The following is a 25847-nucleotide window of genomic DNA, read 5'->3' on the forward strand; positions in this document are numbered from 1 at the left end:
CAAGTATAACTCAGACAAACACAAAACATATATAAATCACTCAATGAAGACATTACTCAAAACACAGGTCATATAAAGAACACACATCAGACGTAAACACAGCGAGTACAGAGTGTTAACCTCCATCGCAGAAAATCACTATTTGTGAGTGGAAGCAGTACAGACATCGTTCTGTACATAAGGTCATTTTTGCAAATATCATATTTTGGGGTCGATCCTCAAATGTTCCTTTACAATATAAAGTTATCCGAAAAAATTGCAAGGAACAAGCATGTGATATGAAACTATTTGTTTAAACTGACTAAGCAAATTCCATATTTCTATCCAAAAAGTCTGCTTTCTGAGATTTGTGTTTTTGCAATTTTCATTTGCTTTGAGTGTAAGAGTCACAGCATGTAATGAGCTTTTGGCTAAAAAAAACAGGAGAGTCTAAAGGTAGCATTGAAGGTATATAGCTACAGGATACTTATGCATTGCTTAATTTCAGAACGTGCTGTAAAAACAAAGTCCACCGTTAAACAGATATGGAACTGAAATTACTATAGTGGTGAGGAGAAAATGCTGAAGTTTGTGTGCAAGAAAATGAATGTTTTCTATGTCAGATTAAATTTGCCTTGTATTTTCGCATTGGCATTCATAAAACGCCATCAAAATACAAATGTATAAATACATCAAAATTACTTTTATTTAAATGGAGACATCACAACTTTATATTTTCTGCTTTTCTATCACCAGACAAGTTTAGGATTTCGTTGTTGGTTAGCATTCTTCAGAAATGTTATATTCTAAGTCTCATGTAAGCATCAACTTTCTCAAAAGTGAGCAATTGGAGCTTGTAGCTTTTCTTGGTAAGGTTCAATGTTATAATCATGAAACTTTTTTTTTAGGTCTTGGCTACATACAAGGTTAGCTATCTGGTAGAGACCTATTGTCTCCAATATATAACGCGTAGATGTCGAATGGGCTTTGAGTCAGCTGCTACTCGTGATTGGTTGCGTGTTTCTTTTATATGCTTCTCATTCAATGCCTGTTCTTCCTTGCTTGTGTTTTTCATGCCGAAGAGCATTTCAATTTCACGAAGTTTTGATTGCTAGAGGCATCCTCGGTCTTCCGACATCAGACCTCTTACTGTAGTTCCTGTGAGAGACGATTTTGTCCATTGTCCTCTCTGTCTTTGATTCCCTTCCACCTCTCATGTTGGCCATCATCTCTCTCTCTCTTATTTAAGATGGCGGTCATCTTTAAATGGAATTTGTTAAAGTAACATAAAATACTTTCATATATGCCACTGTGGAAGCATGCACCACATCTGAGTGGACATATTAAGAAGCAGTTTATGTCAATCAATAATGACAATTAATATTACGTAAATGTACTTGCGCAGGTTCATTTTCTTTGACAAGTTATTGCAATACTTCAAAGGGACAACAATTTTTTTGAGCAATGAGTACAGATAATATGCACAAAAACAAAACATAGGGGCCTATTAGGATGGCGGACGGACCTGCTAACCGTCTGCCACCCCCGAGGTCGAGGGACCGTCCGGAGGGGCAGCGGCGGTCCCTCTGGTGCAATTAGGATGTAACCGCCACCCTGGCGGTCACATCCTGTATCTTTAGCTTGAAGCAGCCCCTGCCACAAGGTTAAAAATGCATGTTTTACATTTACATGCACAAAGCGGCAGGCACCGCACTGTGCATGTAAATGCTGGGGGGTACCATAGGTACCCCCCATGTGCAACCCCCACCCCCGACACCCTGGGGGCCCGCAATGGGCCCCCAAACACCAAAGACCACATGCTTTTCCACGGCGGAAAAGCCGCCGTGGAAAAGCATGTTGCAATGCTGATCATAATTTGGCTGACGGTGTCTTGCAGACACCGCCACCAAATAGCCCTCCACACCCCGCACATCAAGGGCGGACGGACCTGCCGTCCGGCGCTGGTCCCACCGCAATCCCACCGCCATCCTAATCTGGCGGTGGGTGTTTTCTGTGGCCGTGGCGGTGAATCTGCAACCTCCAGGCCGACGGTGGCTTCCGACGGCCAGGAGGATGCGGATTCACCCCCATCCTAATCGGCCCCTTAATTTGCTAATAAATGTATTAGGAAGTCGATTCAAGGTCAGAAAAATTTAATAATTTGCTGTTGTGATTCATGAATCATGTATCCGATCATTAACAATAGCAAATAAAAGGAACAGTCAAGACAATTCAAATCATGAAGCCATCCCGCCCTTAGGTGGTCTAGAATGAGATATATATATATATATATATATATATATATATATATATATATATATATATATATATATATATATATATATATATATATATATATAGCACTGAGTTTAATGTGGCATTCTGCAGCAATTTCATAACTAGTTATGCTGAAAGAAATGCATGTGAATAGACTAGTCTTAAAAATATTACTATTTTTAGATTTGACTGCAGGTCAGTCTTTCATTGGAGATTCAGCAAAGTAGGATCTGAGTATATTTCCTGTTTGGTAACTAGACAATCCCTATTTGTTTACATATAAAACGTTTTAAAGGTCAAAGATCACTTGGCATGGTAAATGAATGAGTATGTTTTAAAAAACCAAGTGTGCTAATTGGTATGCTATGTTCTGTAGTTGCAAACCTCCTATACAATTGGTGTTTTCTTCTAAAGAGAGAGAGAATCAAGCATTGAGGCTAAAAAGCCTACCTCTGCAATTTGACATGCTATATATAGTAAGAGTAAGAGTCTGGCACAGTGCATACATTGCATTAACAGTGTTCTCCTCAAAACTCATTCTGCGCCCTCTGACAGGCTCACAAGCATAAATTTTGTCAATGCATTCAATGAGTGGGTGCAGGTCAATCACTAACCACAACTGATATTTTAGTGGGCCCCAAGTCTTTCAACAAGCGGCAGATACATATTTCCTGGTGGAGTGGCAGGCTGCACTGCTTTTGCCTTTGCTGGCTATCTCTGCACCAGGGGTCCCTGGACGTGCTTTGAAAGTCATCTGGCACTTGTCATCTGGCTTATGGGCCTATAAACTCACGCCCCCACAGGACACCAACAATTCCCTTGGTACTCTGTATCCACATCCAACGTCAGCCCTTACAAAGTTCGTTCGAATGGCCGTCCATTTCGGCTCTCTTAGAGACCTGTTTGTCCTTGCGCATTTTCAGTAATGGAAGCATGTAGAGTGGAAAACCTTCAGTCGCAAGGAGGAAGGTAGCAATACTCATGAGTGAATTTTATGGCTTAACATTTACGATTCTATATCTATGGAAACTATGATTAGTTGGTATCTTACTGTATCAGATTCTAAATGTTTAGTTATTTTTATCCATGAATCATGCCTATTTTATATGTATGTTTTAGATTTTGAATGGCATTTTAAAGATTTTATTATTTTATGTTTTAAGGTTTTTATTTATTTTGTTTCTCTTTTATGGTAATTTACCGAAATACAAAGTATGATGATGATAAATTTCCACTCCATAGTTCTCAGGGAATGTAACGGTCACTATATATTCACTATTAGGGAAGGACCCTATTTTCTCTTTTAAGCAATAAGGAATTATACTTGGCGCACAAACGGCAAGCCTTTTAGCTGTTTGCATGCCCTGCACACTGGATTTAATACAGTCACTGATTTGTAGTGCCAGAAGAGATTTCTTAATAAATTGTAAGGTTTGTTGGAAGAATAGTTGGCTCTGTTTCGAAGCATTTGTATTTTCCTCACTTTGCAATCTCGATTAATGCAATTAGTGCATGGGACTACCCTCTAGTTTCCATTAGCAAATAATTAAAATGCTTCATAACTCCTGTGTCACGCGGTTTTTCGCTCGGGTCCTGCCTCTGTTTGGCAGATCTTCCGCTTTAAACATGTTCTGACAACTTCTCTGTGTTTGATCAGGACACCGGGGTTAACTGGGTCAGTTGGGCTCCGTTTCACAACATAATAAAATAATTTCATTTCTGGCCATGTTCCGTAAATTTAATTAGTGTTGAGAAGTAGCTTGTTTTGCGAGATGATCAGTTTTTAACCGAGGCAAATGGCTTTCTTTATGACTAATAAATTAAACGTATTATATCTTTTTTCATGCGGCGCAGTTAGGCTCATAAATACTGCAAGCCGTTAGCTGGTAGTTTCACTTGATTACCCTTTCCATTACTGTTTTTTTTTTATAATCCTAGTAAGAGAGGGGGAGAAGCAGTCATTTAGACTCCGTTGCACGAAGGGAATGTTGACGTGAGTTTTGTTTAATTAGCGCGTGACATCCCGGCGCAGTTTCTCCTCCGCACCGCCGAGAAGGGCTGACGGCTTGAGTGCTCGCGAGGAGCAGAGGCCAATGGCGGGGCAGACGTGTCCATTTTATGAACTGCGTCAACGATGCGCGGGCTGACGCTGGCCTTCAGTGGAGCGTGCAGCCTGGATTTAGGAGGCAAGATGTCCTGCTGTGCTGTTTCCTTCACATGACAATTCTTTGGAATGAGATTGTTTGCATTTCCTAGAAAACAATAAATACCAGCGCAAGGTCATCTAAGTTTGTAGCACGTGTGCGCTGCGCTGTCTGCTCCTGTGACGAATCCAATCGAGCAAAACTTCGGCTCCTTTGTAATTACTCACAATAAAAACGTTAGTTACCATGTGTGCAGCCATGCTGTTTTTGAATGATGTCCTTGTTGCTTTGCAATTATCTACTGTATTTACTCACAGAATCCTCTTCTCTGAATACCCTATTCATATGCACCAAGGTTGAGTTAAATGGGAATAGACTTCAATATAATACTTGAAAGTGCTGTGGAAAAATATGGGTATGAATTTGAAGAAGTGAAGTTACAAGCCAGTCAATAGGAAGTAGGTGATCCTTTATTTTTCTACCTAATCATCAACCTATCACTAAGAAAGTTAGTTGTGATGGGTTTGGCACAATGGCATGGGCAACATACTACTGTTCTCACATCGCTGCCAGATAATACGTATGGCATAACGCAATGTAACATAGCATACACTAATTATTGCGTTTATATTCTTTTTGAAGTACTTGTGTGCCGAAATGGGCGAAACTTCAGAATTATTCTAAAATATATATTTTTTTTCTGTAAATATGTTTAAGAGAATTTTGCTTGGGCTTTGGACCACAAGGTCCAACACATTAGATGCATGGCACAAAAGACTTGCATCACTGCCGCAACCAGCTTCCTAGGACTGACCCAATGCCCGATGCTGGTCCTGGCACAGCTCCTTACATCGTTTGCCAACAGCAGCCCTGACGAAAACAATGAACCTGGAAGGACACCCTGTTGCACCCTTGAAATGTGCATGTGTGTTTGAATCCACTTCCGCAACATAAACACAAACTTTACCTCAATACTCTGTGCCTCCTATTCAAATACACAGAAGAGTCATATATCATCTGTGATACAAGTGTTTAACAGTGGGTACTGGTAAATGCTTAACAAACATTAAGGACCCAATTTGCAAAGATAAACTGACACCTCTGTGTAGGTTTACTCTTTTTTCAGCATTTAGAAACAACTTAATGGTAACTTTAGGACTGTAGAGCCTCTGCAGTCAGGGTGAAGAACTGTGCATATGAGGTAGGACAGGCCTATTTACAAGCAAGTTATTTAATTGTAACATTACGACTACGGAAAGTCTGCAGTCGCGGATAACAACTCTGCACATAAAAAGTCAGGACAGATCTATGTTTTTATGTACAGTATTCACCGTGCTGCAGACTTTCTGCATTCAAAAAGTTAATATTAAATACTGAAACAGAGTAAACGTAGTCAAAAGTATAATTTTCCCTTTTGGAATTGGGGCCTTAAGTGAGTAGCTGACTGGGTATATTTCAAGCTCATGCCACACAGGATGTCACATTTTTTTTTTTTATATAGACGCTTCTTTTATAACTTTTTTTATTTTCATCCTCTAAAAACGTGCAGCTGAAACCAGATATTAATTTTCGTCTTCCCCTTCCACCATATGTGTTTCAAGCCCCAAACTGGTTCTTCTGCAAGGTGTTAGTGATTTTATCAAAGACAGTGAAATATACAATAGTACCTGCATTTTCTCCAAGCCCAACAAGTACTATACTGAGTAAAGCAGAAGAGCTACCTGTGATCCCCCTTTTGCTGAGAAGTGTTTCAAAACCCTGCCAGAGCTAATCCTATAGATTACCATGTTAGCACCACGTACCCAGATAAGGAAACCACCTACCCTTCCTTGTCCACAGGGTTTTTCCATCTTGGAATGCATGCATGATGGGAGGTAGAGAAAACCCTGGACTCCCTGATCCCTTTGAAAGACGACAAAGACAGCTTCCACTTGGCCAGAGCTAATGACCTCCCTTTACCAATTCCAGCCTTTCTCAACACCTAAACTTCATAAGTATTCATGGAGTTCAACATGCCATTCTTAAATAGGGCTATTTGACTGGCTCATGGTGGGTGTTATAGCAGGATTCCCACCGTTTGATGATCAGTAACCGTACCTGGACCAATGTGTTGTAATTGCCAACTAGGAAATGGGTGGCAGGATCTAGTGAGAGTAGGGCTACTGTTATGCTCCTACACAGGTTACATGTACAGTGCCTAGTCTTACAGAAAAACAGACGTTCGCAACTTTTTAATTTCCATAATTCCCATTCATATATCAGGGAAATGTAGGACTTTTAAAAATTTCCTGACATAGATCTATTTTTCGATGCCAGTGCCTGTGTGTTTTCCTTACAATAGGCTGTCTGCACTCTAAAGCTAGAGAGCATGTGTACACAATTTTATTTTCATGTTTCCCCCTTCCTGTCCCAAAGACCTACTTGCTCTTGAAAATTTCGATATCATTTTTAGTCATTATTAATATTCCTAGGTTTTGTGAGGAGAGTCAACAGCATGCAATGGACAGGGTTCAGCTGAATGTAATCATAGATGCCTCAACCATGTAGGGTTGCCTAACGGAGTGGTGCCTGAGATCCTTGTAAGATGCACATATATGTGCATCTTAGCATCTAAGTACCCCAAGTTTTTACTGAGTGGGCACCTCATTGCATGCACCACAACCTTGCAAGGTGAAAACTTGGCTTATTCTTGTTGTGCAATGTGAGACACTCAGGGACCCTCAATCAGAATTCTTATAAAGCAGAGCTAATCACCCATTAGGGTCCCAAGGCGCTGTGCGGGGGATTCTGCAGTTCAGTTGAAGAGCCAGTTCAATCGAAGAGCCAGGTCTTGAGGTCCTTTCTGAATTGAGGCTGTGAGGGTGATTGTCTGAGATCTGCAGGAAGAGAGTTGTAGGTCTTTTCTATGAGGTAAGAAAATTATCTTCCTCCAGCTGAGGTCTTTCAGATACAAGGGATAGTGGCCAGGGCCAGGTTGACGGAGCAATGTTGTTTTGTGGGAGTGTAGGAGGAGAAGCGGTAGTTGAGGTATGCAGGTCTGAAATTTTCTTTGGAGCTGTCGTAGTTTGTGTTGCCGTAGTTGAGTTTAATGCTCACGAGCACCTGGGTGACTGCTCTTCTGGACTCAGTGGGGATCCACTTAAAGATATTTTGAAGCAGGCAGAGTGTGTGGAAGCAGGAGGATGAGACGGCATTGATTTTGGTGATTAATTGAGAGCGAGGAATCTAGGATGATGCCTTTGAGGGTAAAGCCACTTAGATTGCCTGAGGCTTAGAATGAGACTATTTCTAATGGTGTCTGAGCCATTTCTCTCTTCGCAGGGTTAGACTCGGTGCCTGCAAGTGAAGGATGGATGCTGAGGTGGCCTGTGAAGGTCAGAGCAGGTGACTTTTGCCAAGCTGTTTTTATCCAATTGTTTAGGGGTTGACATAACTGCTTAAATTGCACTCAGCACATGTGTGCCAAGTTTCATGTTTTCACTTGTTTATACGTGATTTCTCAGTGCTGTATCTCTGACACTATGAGTGACACTTTTCAAGCAGAACAAATTAGGATAAAAATGTATCCCTTTTGTGGAATGAAATGTTAAGATTTCTTGGGACAGTCCCTGTTATGTAGAAAATGTCCTGATATCCAAACAGTGTTTGCAGAAACTGTTCAATATTTTAATTTTTGATTCAAAATCAAATGAGTAGGGCCTAACACCCTTGTTGCAACATTTTTAAGTCTCACCTACTAAACAGTGCATGCTCTGTCTATCACAAGACATAATATAGGCTTACCAAAAACATACTTGTTTAACATTAAGAGCGTTCCGGTCATTTTATTTGCCTTCCACTTGTGTTCTAGTTTGTCAGTCTTGTGTTCGTCCCTCAACTGGAGCATTTCCTCTTTACCATCAATTTTGACTGGATGACTTCTATGCATCCACTACTTGCTTTTCAAGCATAACTTCTTTTCTGGTTGGCCAGTGCATTTATTTTCCAGGTGGCTCTCTCATGTACTTCTCTCCTTTGCACTGTTTGTTGTTCTGTGTCGCCTATGTGCTCCCCCTCCATGTTCACTCCCCCTCATGTCTTTTTCCCCTGTTGCTTTCTCGCTTGGGTGCTTCTCCCCAGCCCTCTCCATGATGCTCTCTACCCCATTGCTTTGCCTTCCCACCCCCCTCCATGTTGCCTTCCTGCTCGCTTATGCTTCTCCACCCCATACTCCCCTTGTTGTCTGCTTGCCCATGTGCTTCTCTTCCGCTTGCTCCATGTTGCTCTTTCACCAGTTGCTTCTCCTCCCCTCACACATGCCTTATGTGTTGCATCAGCCATGCTGGGCCCATTGTTGCTTCCACTCCAATGTTGCTTCCTCCAGCCCCCTTTGTTGCCACACCCACTTTAAAAAAATGCTTTCATACTTTTTATTTTCTAGTTACTGGTCCAACTTGGAACAATAACTAAACAAATAAAAAGGGGCCCATCTTATTTTGTAGGCGAACATATGCGTTGTGCATACACCTACAAAAGAACATGAAAAACTGTGTCACAGGCATTTTTTTATTCTTTAGCCGTGCTACACAGCATAGAGGATGTTGTGCAGTCTTAAAACCATTGGCACTTTCAGTTGATCCCAAAGGCGAGTCCTATTGGCTTGGCAAATGGTTGTTTTCCAAGGTGATCGAAAGCCCACCACAGGAATGTTGTGTTGTGTCTGGTGGCGTGTACTGTCAAACAGCCTATCACTAGTGCACAACTCAAGAATATGCAAGGAACTTAACAGCTGCTCAATTTGAATCTCAAGAGGAATACAGCTGATGAACTTATCTAGGAAGTGTTCTGGAGAACCTCCCTGAACCCTTCCTAGATGAGGTCACTTCCTTCACTGGCTCTTGACAGTTCAGGGCAAATATTTGACAAGTATTGATATAATTGCAGGTGGTGCAATTGATAATATCTGCAGAGCAACAATTATCAAAGGTCAGCACCTGCAATTGCAAGAACAGAAGATGAACAGTGTCTTGATGAGCACTGGTTAGTTTGTACATCTTCCTCTGGATCCTAGACATTACACTTGAAGTTTTTTTTAAATAGTGCAGTGCAATGTGCACCCATTCGATTAAATAAAAAAAATTAAAAACAAATATATTTTAAACATGTTGTTAGGATGCTCCAGTATTGAGAAGTCCGTAAAAAAGATGTTAATAGAAACTTTGCATTTGTGCTTCGCAATGAGTGACAGTGCCTTTCAAATGATCATAAATCAAAGAGAACTGATAAAAAGAAATAATGTAAGTCAAAAAAGTGATTTATTTTCACTATATCATTTATGTAAATTATTACATATGGACATAATTGCTATTATGTTGTTTCACATCTTTTTTTCCGCTCGCTATGATTTATCAATATAGTGTTCTTGTTGTATACACTGAGTGAACTATTAATGCATGACAGTTTATGGTATAAATAATTTTGGTTTCTAGTGCTGCTCTATCTTTTGTGGTACTGTATAGTCTTCCAATTAACACATAATTTCTTGTAATACAAAGAGAAGCAAGTAAAGGTCCCCTGGCATATCATGGCAGCATATTATTAAAGGTTACATCTAAAATATATATATTTTCTGTGTTGCTATCATTTAGTTACTATAAAATGCAAGCTGTGTCAGTCATTGTGATGTCATCAGAGCGACGGTCATGTGACATCACTTTCTTTGAAGACTCGGGCCAAAGGCCATGTGATGTTACTTCCTCTGAAGTCACTGAGGTCAAAGAGTGTGTAATGTTACTTGTGCTAGCCCAAGCATTTTGTTAAATCAATGTCTATGGCGTAATGCTGGAATCCTGCAGGTCTGCAATATTACTGCACATTGGCTTCAGCTGTTATCTTGCTATGGATTGTAAATGAAAACCTTGAACACTTGGCAGTGTTTGCAGTTGCCAATGGGATGACACTTGCTCTTCCATTGATGATAGGGTTGGTTGCTGAAAATGTTACAACAATCAAATCTATAGTAGGAACCTATCTCCCCGGAAATCAACAGTGTGGTGCTAAATGTGGTTGTATCATTGCATAAAAAGAGTGATCTCTGTCAACAGTTATAGTTTGATACCGCACAATCCAAAATATTTAAACAGACTGCTGCTCTGTGATATGAAAAAATCTTATGTGACAAACATAGCTTACTTTGTTACATGCTTTGGGCAAACATTAGATGAAATACACATTGACACTTCATTGCCGTAAACAGGGAAAAAATAAGTGGACAATGGGAATTGATGAAGTACTTTGTAGGTATAAAGGTTGATTATAAAACTGCAATATGATGTGTATAATCTGATGAAAACAGAAACCATGACTATCATAAATTTAGATTATGTTTGAAAGTGGACAGAATCCATCAATGGAAACAAACTAGTAAATGTAAATTTATTTCATCCATGTTGGACTTATTATGACACCCACTTAAGTAGCACCTTAAAATATGTCATAGGCCTGCCATTGCAGCCTGAATGTTGTTACAGAGCCATGTGGACTTGACATTTAGACACCCTTACCAAGCCTTAAACTCCCCTTTTATTGCATATAAGTCATCCCTAAGGTAGGCCCTAGGTAGCCCATAGTGCAGGATGCTGTGTAGTTAAAGGGTTAGATTTGTATTTTTACGTTTTACATGTATTGGTAGTGAAAACCTCCCAAATTAGTTTTTGCTACTGTGAGGACTTTCCCTCCTGTAGGATAATATTGGGGATTCCTTACTACATTAAATAAGATGTAATTCCTAATTGGGGGCAGGCCGATGTTTCATGTTTGGTACCTATGAAATTGTAACGATAAACTCTATGTAATAGTAAAGTCAGATTTTACATTACAATTTTGAAAATGTCACTTTTAGAAAGTTGACATTTTCCTGCCCTGAGCCCTTTGTGTCTGAATCCAGTCATGGATCTCATGACTAGGTGTAGTTGACAGTTGGATTTTGATATTTTCTCTGAAACATTCACGCAATAGAGGGATTAGTTGAGTCTCAATTGGCCATCTGCTGGCAGTATGGAGGGCAGAGCTGAGCACAGCAGACTTACACCTGAATAGCCTGTGCTTTGACTTTGCACATAGGTCTTAACATCCCTGTATTGTCACTGCAGTCAGTTTGGAGCCAGGGCAGGGTAGTCAGGAGATTCTGTGCACTTCAAGGAATCTTTCTGGAATCTTCCCCCATCTTCCAGAAGAAGGGCACTAGGGTATACCAGGGACCCACTCTTGAGTTCACTATTGGACCTTGAGGAAGGACTGTCAGAGGACTGCCTGCTGCTGTGGCCCGCTGTGCACGCTGCCAGACTGATGCTGTACTTGTAAGGATTGCCTTGCTGCCTGGAGCTTACCTTGAACCCTCTGAGGCCCTTCACAAACACAGAGAATTCCCAGAAGTGACTCCAAGGGCTTGTTAGCTGGCCTCCTGTTCAAAGCCACAGGGACATAAAAGGCTCCAATCATTTTGAATCTGCACCTGGACCCAGGCTTTATGAGTTCTGAATCCCCATGAATTGTCCCACCTGCACTGGACCCTTGGTTGTGGTGCTAAAGGTGCCCAGATGGCCAATTTCCAAAACTGACGACTACCTGCTTGCCTCATCACCGGTTAGATTGACTTCTAAGCTTCTCTCACTACGTTCTTCTCCACTGCAGTAAATCCATTTCAGTGGTCCTTCCCCAAAGGGGTATCCAACCTTGTGTAACTGTCTTCTGCTAATAGCCCTCAGCTTCCACCTGCTGGTGTTTTTCAGCTTCCATTTCACCGACTAAGTTCACACATAGAAATCTTCACTGCAGCTTCAACCCAAGGCCACCCAACCACAAAGCTCCCTCCACAGGCACCAGCTGCAGCCTTGCCTCGCTGAACTTTACCTTCTCAGACATTTTTCTTCCAGAATGTTTCCAAGTCCGAAGGTAAGTGCTGAACTGGCCCAATCCACTTGTATTTAAACTGCCCTCCATTGCAGTCGGCCTTAACTCTGGACTTTGACTAGATGTCCGCAGTTGGGCTTTTGATCTTTTAGGTGTTAGAATTCACTTAAAATTAAAAAATTAATACCTCAGGTTCTTCTGATTGGATTTCTAGTGTCATATATACATAAATAATGTATTAAAGTTTACGATAGTTTTCTTAAATGATTTGGGACTTCTCTTGTGTTTTTTTAAACTTTATTTCTGTTTGTGTGCTGCATAAATACTTCACAATTAGCTTCTAAACTAAGCATTACTGTTTTTGTGCCAAGCTACCCAAGATTAAACACATGTTAATTTTGTGACTTTTTGTTTTTCATCCTGCATTGGATTGTGGCTTGATAAGGTCTCACATCCCTGTCAAAACAGCAACCCAATTTCTCACAATACAGTTTTGAATTTACATGTCTATTTAAACTGTGTAAATGAGTTATATTTTCTAACACCTATTAAAATAAGATTACACTCCAACTTTGAAGGTATGAGTAGAGAGAAATGCATTCAATCAAAATTATACTCTGACACTTCACACTTAAGCTAATACATGGTTCTGCAGGATGCACTGAAGAAGTGCTTACATTCTTCCAGTTCAGTATCTAGAGCCAGAACTACATAGATTTTACACAACTCAGTGCAGCAAGTAAAGTTACTGTGCTAAATTACGAGAACGAGAGAGAGCAGAACTGTGCCATATCCACTAAGAGATGGAGCTGGTCTGCTTGCTTCATGTCCTGGTGCACTTTTTCCTGCCATGTGGCAACGCAAACACCCTTGCACCTTAGTGCAAGGCTTCTGTGTTGTGGTCAGCATAGCTGTTGTGCATGAAGGTTTCCATTCCTATATAATAACAATGCTTTAAGCCATTTTCTTCCTAGTATGTATGTTTGCTGTAGAATGCAGTACACATGCAAAGAGAAAAAAGCAAGGAGAAAGATCAATGTTTCTCCTTGTTAGGCGTGCCTCAGGGATGTGAAAAAAACATGTTTCCTCACTGAAACTCATGTACCTAGTTCATTATTAGCATGTTTGTAACATGGAAAGAGTAGTAGTAGATCATCTTCATATAAAGAATGCTGCATTCATGAATCTACATATAATTAAGGACGAATTACTGTTTAGTTTCAACTTAGCCCCTTCACATAGTGAATCCTTGAGCAAGTTTTGGGTCTTACAACACATTTCAGAACTTTCAAACTGATCTCCAGAGACAGACAAGAGAAAAATGTGGAAAAAAAGAGAAAATGACTCTCAATGGTAGTACAAAGTAGTATTTCTAAAAGGAGTGATATTTGCATTCATACAACCATGTCAGAATTTGAGTGGAAGCAAATGTTTTGGCCCTATGTGAAAGATGGCCCTACCCAATGACTAAGAGATCCATGCAATCGTTATATCTGTAAAGTTTTGCTGGATTTGAATGGCAGTGTCTGATGTCAATCCCCTCCCCCATTCCTCAAGGTGTAGCACTCTGCGTACGTTACTAAGCATAGGTTGTGGAACCAAAGTCAGGAGGGGAGGTGGACTGAGAACGAGATATAAAAGAGACAGCCCGAGAACCATTGTCTTGTCTGGCATAAGGCTGTCAAATGTCCAGGGACTCACAGCAGTATTCTTAAAGGCTAACATCAAGCATTACTATGAAAGTAAAAAACAAGCAAACAATTATTAAGGTTTACATCCAGAAGCAATGTAATAAATAAACAAAGTAAAAAAGAAGAATCGTGAAAGAAGAATACAGTCAAATGACTATAGTGACAATGCAGCAGCCAATACAACAAAAGAAGTTGACAAGTGCCTTCCAAAAGACAGGTTATAAAGCACTCATGCCACTCATGACTTGAAAACCCCATCTCCTTGACTTTTGGGGGAGCAGTCTCTGCACCGCTCCCACCACTGGCAGATCTGACAGTGCCTCACAGGGACTATAGTGCCGCTTCTGCTATGTACTCAAACTAAGTCCCCTTCTCCATACACCCTGTTTATATCTGTCAAAATCTTCCTTATCATATCATAGATAATGTTGGATGAAGTTGGGAGCAGTATTTACTCCCTGTTTCTTAATTCGTGCACGCTTTTGCAGGTGGGGGTTACCAGCAGGATTTATTTTTCATCACAGACGTTGACTCAGAGGATGGGAGAGAAAGGAACAAAATGGAAAAAAAGGAGGAAGGCAAAGACAGGAAAATAGTGACAAAGAGAGAAAGTGGGAATTGAAATGAGTTTGAGAGGCAGAGATAAAGAGTCAAAAAGTGTACTGTGGTGAAAGAAGGAGGCTTGGTGTGCAATCAAGACTTTGCAACCTTGAAATTTGGTAATCGTGGCACTAGGCAGTGCCAGGGTTGAACTCCTCAGAAAATCTTTGGACTCCCACACTTTGGGGTCTATTATATTGTCAGGCTGATCGCCACCGCCCGCATTATCTCCCGCCCGCCTCCCAATTCCCCCCGCCGCATTATGATGGCGGTGGGTACCGCAGCGGACGGGTTGACCGTCCGCCGCTTTTCCGCCCGGTTACGAGTCATCCGGGTGAAAAAAGGTTTAATATGGTGGCGGTGTCTGCTAGACACTGCCATTCATATTAGCATGGGAAGCGGGCATGGCTTTCAATGATGGAGACCCCGCCATGGAAAGCCATGCGGAGTCTCCTTTTGGGAGCCGTTGTGGGCCCCCAAGGTGTGTAGGGGGTGCACATGGGGGGTACCTATGGTACCCCTTACATTGTCGTGGACGAGGTGGCAGGCACCGCGCAGTGCCAGTCACCTTGAGCATGACAATGTACACAGTGCATTCCCAGCATTTTGGCAGGCGGTGCTGTGAGCACCGCCCGACACAATGCTGGGAATAGAGGATGTCACCGCCACGGGGTGGTGGCATCAAAAGTATGCCCACCATCCTTATCGGCCTCCTAGTTTTTCCAAAAATAAACATTATTGCTTCCTATTGCACTCGAAATAAGTTAAATAATAAGCAGAAAAAGCAAATTCTTTATGCAAGATGAAAGTGGTTGATTATACAATATAATACATATTATATCCTACTTCTAAGTACCATACTGCTTGAGTCATGACAAGCCTTTTCATTCACAAACAAAATCTGCAGAAAAGGTATATATTCAAGGTAAATCTGATTTCATTGTGTTAATATATATCACTCACTACTGTGTAATTATAATCAGGTCAGAATTTCAATAGGAAGAATTTTTCTTTGTTTTGTCTATACCTTTGATGCCAGTCAATGAATCTTCACAAAACTTTGCAAAAAAGAGTTATTTTACCCCAACTCCTTTCTGGAAAGTTTGAGGGTGATAAATCAAGCGGGCCAAGAAAAAGGAGGGTCTCAAAAACGTATTTGTCCTATGTAATTTCCCATTGTAATTTTAGTAAGTGATACAGAAAAAGTGGCTCTATGGAGCTAAACCAAATTTTTCAGAAAGCTAGATCTTTACTCATAAAGTGTTCTTTTTAGGACCTGGAGTAATCAGCCATTTTTGAGAAATGAAGGTTCAAAATATAGTGATATCTGGACGGTTGCAAAAACAACAGTTGATGGACAGAATGCAGAACAATGTCATACATTCACCCCAGTACAGAGATCTGGGCCTAAATCCATTGTTGTTTTGCTCACCACACCATCCCAGTTCAGACATGACCATATGCAAATCAGCCTTGACCTTGCGCCTCATGGGAACAGTCCAGCCCGAACTGCCAAGCCATGTCTTCCCTGGACCGGAATCAAGCATCCTGGGATCGGTTTCTGGCTATCAGCCAACATCAGCCAGGATAGATTGACTCCAGTGGCGTTGAGAGCGGTGCAGAGCGTGAAAATCGTCGTAAAAATATCGACTAACCTTAATATCGCCGTAGAAATATGTACAAGAAGAAATATCGATGTCAAAAATATAGTTTGACCAGAATATTGACAGACAGGTAAGTAATATCGTTAACATTAATATAGTTGTAATAAATATCGTTTACAAAAACATAGTTTACAAAAATATCATTTTTTAAATAATTATAAGTAATTTAGTGTTTTTAATGAGTATTGGTTGTCAAAGTAGTATTTTTTGTAGTATTTTATTAGTTAATAATGTATTTTATGTTGAATTTAGTGTTAATAGTTCCGTAGCGGGTTGTGGGTTTATAGGGGAGTAGGGTGGGAAGTAATTTAAATATAATAAAATAATTGATTAATTAATGTGTTAAATAGTGTAATAAATAATAGTTAATTAATTTCAATTAGTTAATTGATTAATAATTATGTAAATTAATTATGTTAATTGTTTAATTAATTTTAGGTGTGTGTAGTGGAATTTTTAAGTGAAAATGTAGTGAATTAATTACATTTTAATTGAATAATTATTTAATTAATGATTAATTAAATAAAAATAAAGATTGGTTAATTTTTAAACAATGTAAATACATTTAGTAATTTTAACCCCTACACTATCCAACACCTTCCCTACTGTTGCACCCTCTGGAGTGGGAATAGAAATTTTCACCCCTACGCTATCCAACGCTTTCCCTACTGTTGCACCCTCTGGAGTGGGAATAGTAATTTTTACCCCTACGCTATCCAACGCTTTCCCTACTGTTGCACCCTCTGGAGTGGGAATAGTACTTTTTACCCCTACGCTATCCAACGCTTTCCCTACTGTTGCACACTCTGGAGTGGGAATAGTAATTTTTACCCCTACGCTATCCAAAGCTTTCCCTACTGTTGCACCCTCTGGAGTGGGAATAGTAATTTTTACCCCTACGCTAGCCAATGCTTTTCCTACTGTTCCACCCTCTGGAGTGGGAATAGTATTTTTTTACCCCTACGCTATCCAACACTTTCCCTACTGTTCCACCCTCTGGAGTGGGAATAGTAATTTTTACCCCTACGCTATCCAACGCTTTCCCTACTGTTGCACCCTCTGGAGTGGCAATAGTAATTTTTACCCCTACGCTATCCAACGCTTTCCCTACTGTTGCACCCTCTGGAGTAGGAATAGTAATTTTTACCCCTACGCTATCCAACGCTTTCCCTACTGTTGCACCCTCTGGAGTGGGAATATTAATTTTTACCCCTACGCTATCCAATGCTTTCCCTATTGTTGCACCCTCTGGAGTGGGAATAGTAATTTTTACCCCTTCACTATCAAATGTTTTAACTAATAATATATTTTATATTTTAATTATATGTATGTATTATTGTTGGTATATAAAGTAATGTGTTAAATATATGTATATGTACACATTTATTAAGTTTATAATGAAAAAGTGTAGTTAATTTGTTTTAAATAGTCAAAAAATAAAAGTAATGTAATGTATTTTGTTAATAGTACTTATAATTATTTATTATTTTATGTAATTTTAATTAATTTAAAAAGTCGATATTTTTTACATCTATATTTATTACAACAATATTTTTGAGTAGATATTTATGTACTTACCTGTTTAGGTATAGGGTGTCGATATTTTTGTAAACAATATTTTTACAACTATATTTTTGTAAACTATATTTTTGTAATCGATATTTTAACACCCTACCGTGGAGAGCACAGGACTCATGTCTGAGCATACCTGTCCCACTTGGGGTGACAAATGCAAAAACAACAGTCGATGGACAGAATGCAGAACAATGTCATACATTCACCCCAGTGCAGAGATCTGGGCCTAAATCCATCGTTTTTTTGCTCACTACGCCACGCGCCACCCCAGTTCAGACATGGCCATATGCAAATCAGCCTTGACCTTGCGCCTCATGGGAACAGTCCAGCCCGAACTGCCAAGCCATGTCTCCCTGGACCGGAATCAAGCATCCTAGGACCGGTTTCTAGCTATCAGCCGTGATCAGCCAGGATAACTTGACTCCAGTGGCGTGGAGAGCACGGGACTCACGTCTGAGCATACCCGTGCTTGGCAGTTCGGGCTGGACTGTTCCCATGAGTCACAGGGTCAAGGCTGATTTGCATATGGCCATGTCTGAACTAGGGTGGGTTGGAGTGCATAAAAACAATGGATTTAGGCCCAGATCTCTGTACTGAGGGGAATGTATGACATTGTTCTGCATTCTGTTCATCAACTGCTGTTTTTGCATCTGGACAGTTGGCACCGCAGGAGTGATGCGGTACTCCTATGGTACCACAAATTAAAAAAACAAAGCATTCTAATTTGCTAAAAGTGGTTTTCCCATTGTTCCCCTCAGTCCTGTGGAACCTGTATACGTACTGTGAAAATGAGTGATCTGATTGACTAGCCACGACATGGAGAGAAATGTTGTGTTCACCAGTAGCAATAAGGGGACTCTGTCCCCGTATCCTACATTTACAATACAAACTCACATATTGGAGTAGGTTGGGTACCCTGACCCCTGGCACTTATGAGGTGGGGGACCCAGAGAAACCCCCTACTCCCAAGGGCCAAAATGTAATTTGTTTGTGCTCCCGTAGAACCGAGAGCAGACCTCCGTGAGATACAGTGGAAGACAAGGTATTGCAAGCTTCACAATCTGAAGCTTTCTTAATTTCATAGTATTTAAGTATTTGGGTACACCCACGGAACAAAATATATGTATATATAAATATATTCCGCAGCATTCTCCTTCCCTCGAAGTAGAGAGGCGGCACACGGGGATAAGTAAAAACCATTTATTTCAACCTGGCATGACGCGTTTCGGATTGCTTCCTTCCTCAGATGCCTATGCATTAAGCATTTTTTTCTCAAATTACTTTAGGGCTGTTTGATGAATGTTCACAATTTTTTTAAAACTAGTGTGCCATGCAATTTATCTTCTGTCTTTAAAGTTTTGGGGTGATTCGTTAATCAGGGGCCAAGAAAAGGGTGGTACCAAAATGTGTTTCCCCATAGAATTTCCCATAAGGATTCTAGACAAAACTACAGCCGAAACCGCTGAATGGAATTGCACCAAATTTGGTAGAAAGCAAAACCTTGGTCCAGAAAGAATGCTTTTTGTAATTTGGTGTACATCCTTTTCACAGCTTTTAAGTAATAAACAAAAGGTATATTTAGGGACACGGAGGATCTGCAGATAAGACAGATCTCATGGTGAGACCTGATTGACTGCCACCACTTCAACCAAGGAGTGGGGGCAGCCATCTTGGTACTCAGAACTTGGCCCAAGTCCCAAGAAAAATTAAATAAAAGCTTCAAGGGTGAAGGGTAGGAATACCTTGACCCTTAGGCCGGGTGGTGGGGTCCTACCCCGAGCCTGCCTGGGGCCAAAATTTGTAATTTTGTTGCAAATTTGTGGTTTATCCTCAGCAATGTAAAAAAAAATACAAGCATGTCTCCTGTGCCTATTTTTTTTAGCCCCCTGGGTGGGCCATGTTCTAGCAAGGAATTGTTTATGTTAATATGTGGTGGGTGCACACATGGTCTTCCCTCCCCAGACCAATTTTGGCCCCTGGGACTCCATCCTCTGGGACCCCGCCGATATTGAGAAGGGTAGGGGGATGCACATTCCCCTCAGGCAGATTTTGTCCGTGGCCCCATTCCCTGAGGTCCTGCCTTTTTATAATGTGGGAGGGTCCCCATCCCCGGCTGAATTTGGTCCTGAGGGAGGGAGAACGCATCCCCCCTCACCATGATGATTTCAGGCTTGGGACCTATACATGTTAGTAATGGGCAAAGGAGTAACTAGAGCTTGTGCCCTAAGGTAAGTATAACTCATGCCCACGCCACACACAGTTTTCTGATTAATAGTGTCACTGCAAATGTCGCACTGATATTAGAAGATAGAAGGTGTCATGAGTGATGTAATATATGTGGTAATTAGTTGTGCATGGAGAGGGCATGAATTTAAGTTATCTTAGGGCACGAGTTATAGTTCTATATATATTCAATGTATTTGCACTCCGTGAGTGATAATGATAAGTTTTGAGCATGAGAGAGCATAATTTGCATAATTTGCTGTAGCAAAATTAAAGTGGTAGCAAAGTGAGTCAGATTATGCAAGGAGTGTAACCCAGCATTAAGTGCTATTTCCCTGGTGCAAAATGCACCCTCACGTCTAAAATGGACTCTGCAATGCATTTTGCACTGCGAAAATAGCACAAATGTAACAGAATACAATCAGCAGCAGCTGCTTGTGCTCACTAATTTTGCTGTTACTGAGCTCATTCAGTAGGATTTTTCTGGCAAATTACTCTTAATTATGCAAATAGGTGTACTTGCATAATCTTCATTTATTTCACATCAAGAGAGTAACACAAGGTTATAAAAATTCCTCCTATAACTCCAGTGTAATTAACATTTCACCAAGTCCTAGATTTGAGCAGATGATTTTTCATTAAGCAATTTTCAGTAAATACATTTTCAGCAGCATTTTAATTAAATATTTAAATAAAGGAATATTAAAAACCCGGAAAGTCCTTTGTCTGCTCCCTAACCTTTTGCCTTCATTGGATCTGAAGTGTAGTATGCCTTATAGGGGCCATTGAAAGCAGTAACCCAGAGGGCAGATGCTAACGTGAGTTATTGATATTGCTGCCAATATTGAGTGTCTCAGGCCCTTTGCACTTACGTTTTTGCTGAGGAGTACTTAATCTACTCCTATTCAATTAAACTCAACAGATGGGTCCTCCAGTTTATCAATCTACTCAAGATGGCTGTCCTGTCAGCACAGCATTGCTTTTTACAGCCGAGTCACCTCTGTATAACAAAAATATTTTGCTGTGCCTTCAGTGGCATAGCAAGGTCAGGTGGAACCCGGTGCGTAAAATTTCTTGTAACCCCTGCCTTGACAAAATGGCAAAAATATGTGTTTAAAAACACATATTTTTGACAGTTTGTCACCCCCTAAGTGATGACACTTGTCACCCCGGCATGACAAAATGGCAAAAATATGTGTTTAAAGCATATATTTTGCCATGGTGACACCCCCCCCCAGTGATGACACCAAGGGGGCCGCACCCACCGCACCCTCTTCCTACGCCACTGTGTGCAATTTCAATTTATCTCCTCAAGCTGTATGAGTGTTGGTGCGTAGACAAATGCAACATGTGTGGTTGCGAAAAATGACCCATGCAACGCGTGCAAATGCAAACACTTATAAATAGAGACACTTTCTGGCAATCATTAGTGCAAATTTAAAGTTACAGTGAATGATTTACCCATTATTTTAATAAAGGGTGGAAGTTATCCCAGTCCCCTGGACCATGTGACATGCCTACCAACATCAGTCTGTCTTACTCAGTAGCAGACATGTAAATTACCTCCCATCTGTCATGACAGACTTCCATTCCTGTTATTTCCATATCTGCAGATAAAGTGTATACCTTGCAAAGAATTATCTTGACTTGCGTGAACATTGCATATATGCCACTAAAAGAATAAAGTATCCAAACCATACATGTAAGCCCTATTTATAAAGGGCATGTGTATGTGTCTCTAGCTTAGACTGCAGGTAGTAGATGCACATTGTTATGTTTGTGTTGGTGGTAGCCACTATATGTGCAAACCTAGTGAACCTAGGTGCTCACCCCTCCTTTACAATGGGAGGCACACACAAATGTATGTACACACTTCTGAATAATGCCACGCCAAAATGAGCACCCTACTACCTTGAAGGTGGGCGGATATGGTCTTCCCACTGTATCCAACCACCAGTCCTCCCCCCTTGAATTATGGAGTCCAATGCATTATTAAGAATGAGGAATACGCTCAATATTGATATATAAATGGTGGCCAGGTATCCACAGATCTTGCACTGTTCATCTTTCTGCAGGGTCTCCTCTATGTATCCCATAGGGAAGAAGATATTGTATTTGAAAGGTTCGAAGTCTACTTTTAAGTTTTACATGTTCTGATACTGAAAACCCCCTGTATTCGTTTTTCACTACTGTCCCATAGAGTAAGGTTGGGTTACCTTATTGCATTTATTAAGTGATATCTGATGAGTGGAAACTGATAAGCCCGTGATGTTTGGTGTCTGAAGCATTGTAAGTAAGCATCCTCTTTAAATGGTAAAGTTGAATTTTTAAGTTACAATTTTTAAAATGCCAATTTTAGAAAGTTGCAAAGCAATTCAGAAGATTGAGCAGTTGCACTCCTTCCCTTGGTCATTAACACTTATATTCCAGCTTAAGCTCTAAGATGCGTGCGAACAGAAACCGTGTCAAGCCTCTTACAGCTGAACTTTTGCTACTCGAACAGTTTGCTTTACTTTCATCTGAAAATGTTTTTTGCTTTCTTCTGAAATGTTTTTATGTTCGCAAGGAGTGTTGATGTTTCTTAAGTTCTGGATGATTTCACAGGAAGGCTTTATTTTATTTTATGTGAGTTCACCTTCTCAGTTTGATGTAGAGCATTAGGGGTGGAGGTTTTTGTAGCAATATCGCTCACAGGTGCGTGTCTTTTCTCGGTTAAAATGAAATGAGCGTGAGGGTAACACTTCAAGAATGTCTGCCACGGAGGGAGTGAGAAGAGGTTATGCCGCCGGTTGTGGCGCTGAAAAGGTAAATGTAAGAGAAGGGTGGTTCAGAATTTAGCAGGAATTGCATAGCAGGGAGTGAGTTATGCCGCACTGTACGCATTGAACTAAATGCCGAATGTTAAAGGGAGGGTTTTGAACACGGAGGGAGAGCCACGGGATGTGTAATCACTCGAATGTTTGATTTGAGTATGGTTGAGGGCAGATTTAAAATTATTAGTTAAAAAATTATTAGTTAGAATTAAGTATAATTTCGAGCAGCCAGCTTATCTGTTTCTTTCACTTTATTTTCAGTTAAACCCCTGACAAAGAATTTTATAATTCGAAATGCATTGGGAGTACGTTGATGTCATTGAAACAGTGTTGAAACATGTTTGTCCTCACATGCCTTTGTAGAAGCCTAGAATGGCAACGTTCGGTATTTGAAAATGATGAATAAACAATTCAATGCACAAACATGATGTCTCCGCAGTGATGTAATTAAATAAGATATGCGAGTCAAAATTTGGATTAAAAAAGATAACTAGAAGAAATTGATTACTTAAGAAAAGTTACATACAGGCATGATTCCCCCAATCGCAGTGCGACAGACGGGCGCAGGAGTGAAGTGTCCCATCAGATTTGGTTCTAACTTAGTCGTGAAGAGGCTTGACACGGTTTCTGTTCGCACGCATCTTAGAGCTTAAGCTGGATTATAAGTGTTAATGACCAAGGGAAGGAGTGCAACTGCTCAATCTTCTGAATTGCTTTGCAACATTATCGCCTCAGAGCCTGCACCCCAAGGATTCAAGTTTAAAACATTCAAAAGGAGACGTCATCGCGGAGACAGAAAGAACCACACAAAGTGAAATGACACAAATACATTATGATCAAAACTGATATATGAATGAGGGGACAGCTGAACTTTTGCTACTCGAACAGTTTGCTTTACTTTCTTCTGAAAATGTTTTTTGCTTTTTGCTTCCAACCCTTTGGAACTCACTCCCCCTAGGTTTACGCTCGGAGCCATGTCTTTTACGTTTTCGTAAACAACTGAAAACTTTTCTCTTCTGCTAAACTGCTGTGCCTCTTTTCTGTCTTTATTGTTACTCTGTTTGGTGAAGCGCTGGGATGCTCCAGGGTAACCACGCGCTATACAAAAATACGGGCGCAGGTGTGAAGTGGCCCATCAGATTTAATTTTAGAAAGTTGGCATTTTCCTTACTTTTGGTGCCTGCAGCCTCTCTTAAGTCATATGACTGGGTGTAGTTGGGAGTTGGACTTTGTTTATTTCTCCCAGACAGTCAAACCATAGAGGGATTAGGTTCTCTGAATGAGCCATCTACTGGCAGGATGAGGGTGTGCAGCCAAGCACAGACCCACTTGTAACTGAATAGGCTGTGCTCTTCCTTCACACAAAGTACTTGATCCCTGCATTGTTGATACAGCTAGCCTAGAGCCATGGCAGGGGGTCAGGAAAGCAAGAACTCCAAAGTAAATTCTTATGAACTTCTCCTACTTCAATGAAGGAACTAGGTATAAAAATAGGACCACAGACCCTCTCCTCAGTTCGCTTGCTGTACATGTGGAAGGACTTTCAGAGGACTGCCTGCTTCTGTAGCCTGTTGCTTACTCCATGAAACTGCTTAGCTACAACTGGAAGGACTGCTTTGCTGCTTGGAGCCTATCTTGACCCCTCGGAGCCCTGCTGCTTCAGCTCTCCTACTTGAGCCCTGCTTCATCGCTTGAACCCAGGAATACCAGAGTGACTCCAGAGGCTAGTTTGATGGTGTTTTGTTTAGAACCACAGAGACATAACAGGACCCCACCATCTTAAACCCACACCATGACCCAGCCTGAGTGAGTCCTGATCCCCCAAGATGTGCTCCTCTAGTCCTGGGTCCTTGGTTGTGGTGTTAAAGGTGCCCCCATAGCCAAAATCCAAACCTTGGGATTTGGAACATTTCAGCTAAAAACTGTTCTGAGAACTGAGGGAAGACTGGGACTAACTGGCTTGATTATCCACCCAAGGCGACTCCCGGGTAGGCCTGACTCCACGGCTCCTGCCATGTTCACAGCAACAAATCCTGTTCAGTGGTGCTTCGCCAAAGGGGTATCCAACTCCTGGAACACTCTTAGGCTACAGCTTCCAGCCTCCTCCCGCTGGAGATTTTCGGCTTCCAAAAACGAGACGAGGGGGCATATTAACAAGCCCCAAACGCCACTGGAGCATCATGTTGTCTGACGCTTCAGTGGTGTTACACCATTCCCGATATTTATGAGGTGGTGCTAAATCACTTGACGTGGCTTAAAGCCACCTTGTAAGTATGCCCCTTTCCGCAACAGTCTGCTACCGCAAAGGGGTGGATAATGGGTGTTGTTGTGGTCATTCCACTGCAACACTCATTACTTTTTAATTCTGCCTCAGATTTACAAGGCAGGGGCAGTGCCAAAAACTAAGGCCAGGTAATACCTGGTCTTAGAATGGCAGTACGAGGAGAAATTATTAATTTCATCTAATTTATTGCTCTTTCTATGTGTGCTGCATCCTGCAGCACACATAGAAAAAGCAAATCGCCATTATTGATTGTTCATGTGTAGGAAGGAGTCCCTTCCTGCACATAAAAAATCACCCCTGCAGCGCAGGCACCCTTACAACATAGTGCAAGGGTGCCTGTGCTGGTGTTAGGCAGATTTTTTGCACCGGTGCTAGGGGAAACGGATCACTGACAAAATATCGAGGAGCAGAATATCGCGCTGCCGGAATATAGATGAGAAAATATCGAGTGACAGAATATCGAATTCCTATCTACAAACAGATGAGTACAAAAATATTGAGTCCTAAATATTGTTCTCAATAATATAGTTTGCTAAAATATTGACTTTTTTAAATGTCGCCAAAGTAAAATAAAATTAATTGAATAATAAATATAAATATAAAATACTTAAGAATAATTTTAAAAAAACTTTAAAATAATAAATATGAAATGTGAAATATGATGTAAAAAACATAATAAACATGCATTTTTATTTTTTATATTAACT

At 40.8% G+C, this 25847-nt stretch overlaps 1 protein-coding gene across 1 annotated transcript in view; it reads left to right on the forward strand.

Annotated features, from left to right (window-relative positions):
* Positions 1–25847, forward strand: part of FSTL4 (follistatin like 4) — a 2088981-nt gene that overhangs the window by 549419 nt on the left and 1513715 nt on the right. The window lies entirely within an intron of this gene.

This window comes from Lissotriton vulgaris, chromosome 7 (genome assembly GCF_964263255.1).
Source record: "Lissotriton vulgaris chromosome 7, aLisVul1.2, whole genome shotgun sequence".
Lineage (NCBI taxonomy): Eukaryota > Metazoa > Chordata > Amphibia > Caudata > Salamandridae > Lissotriton > Lissotriton vulgaris.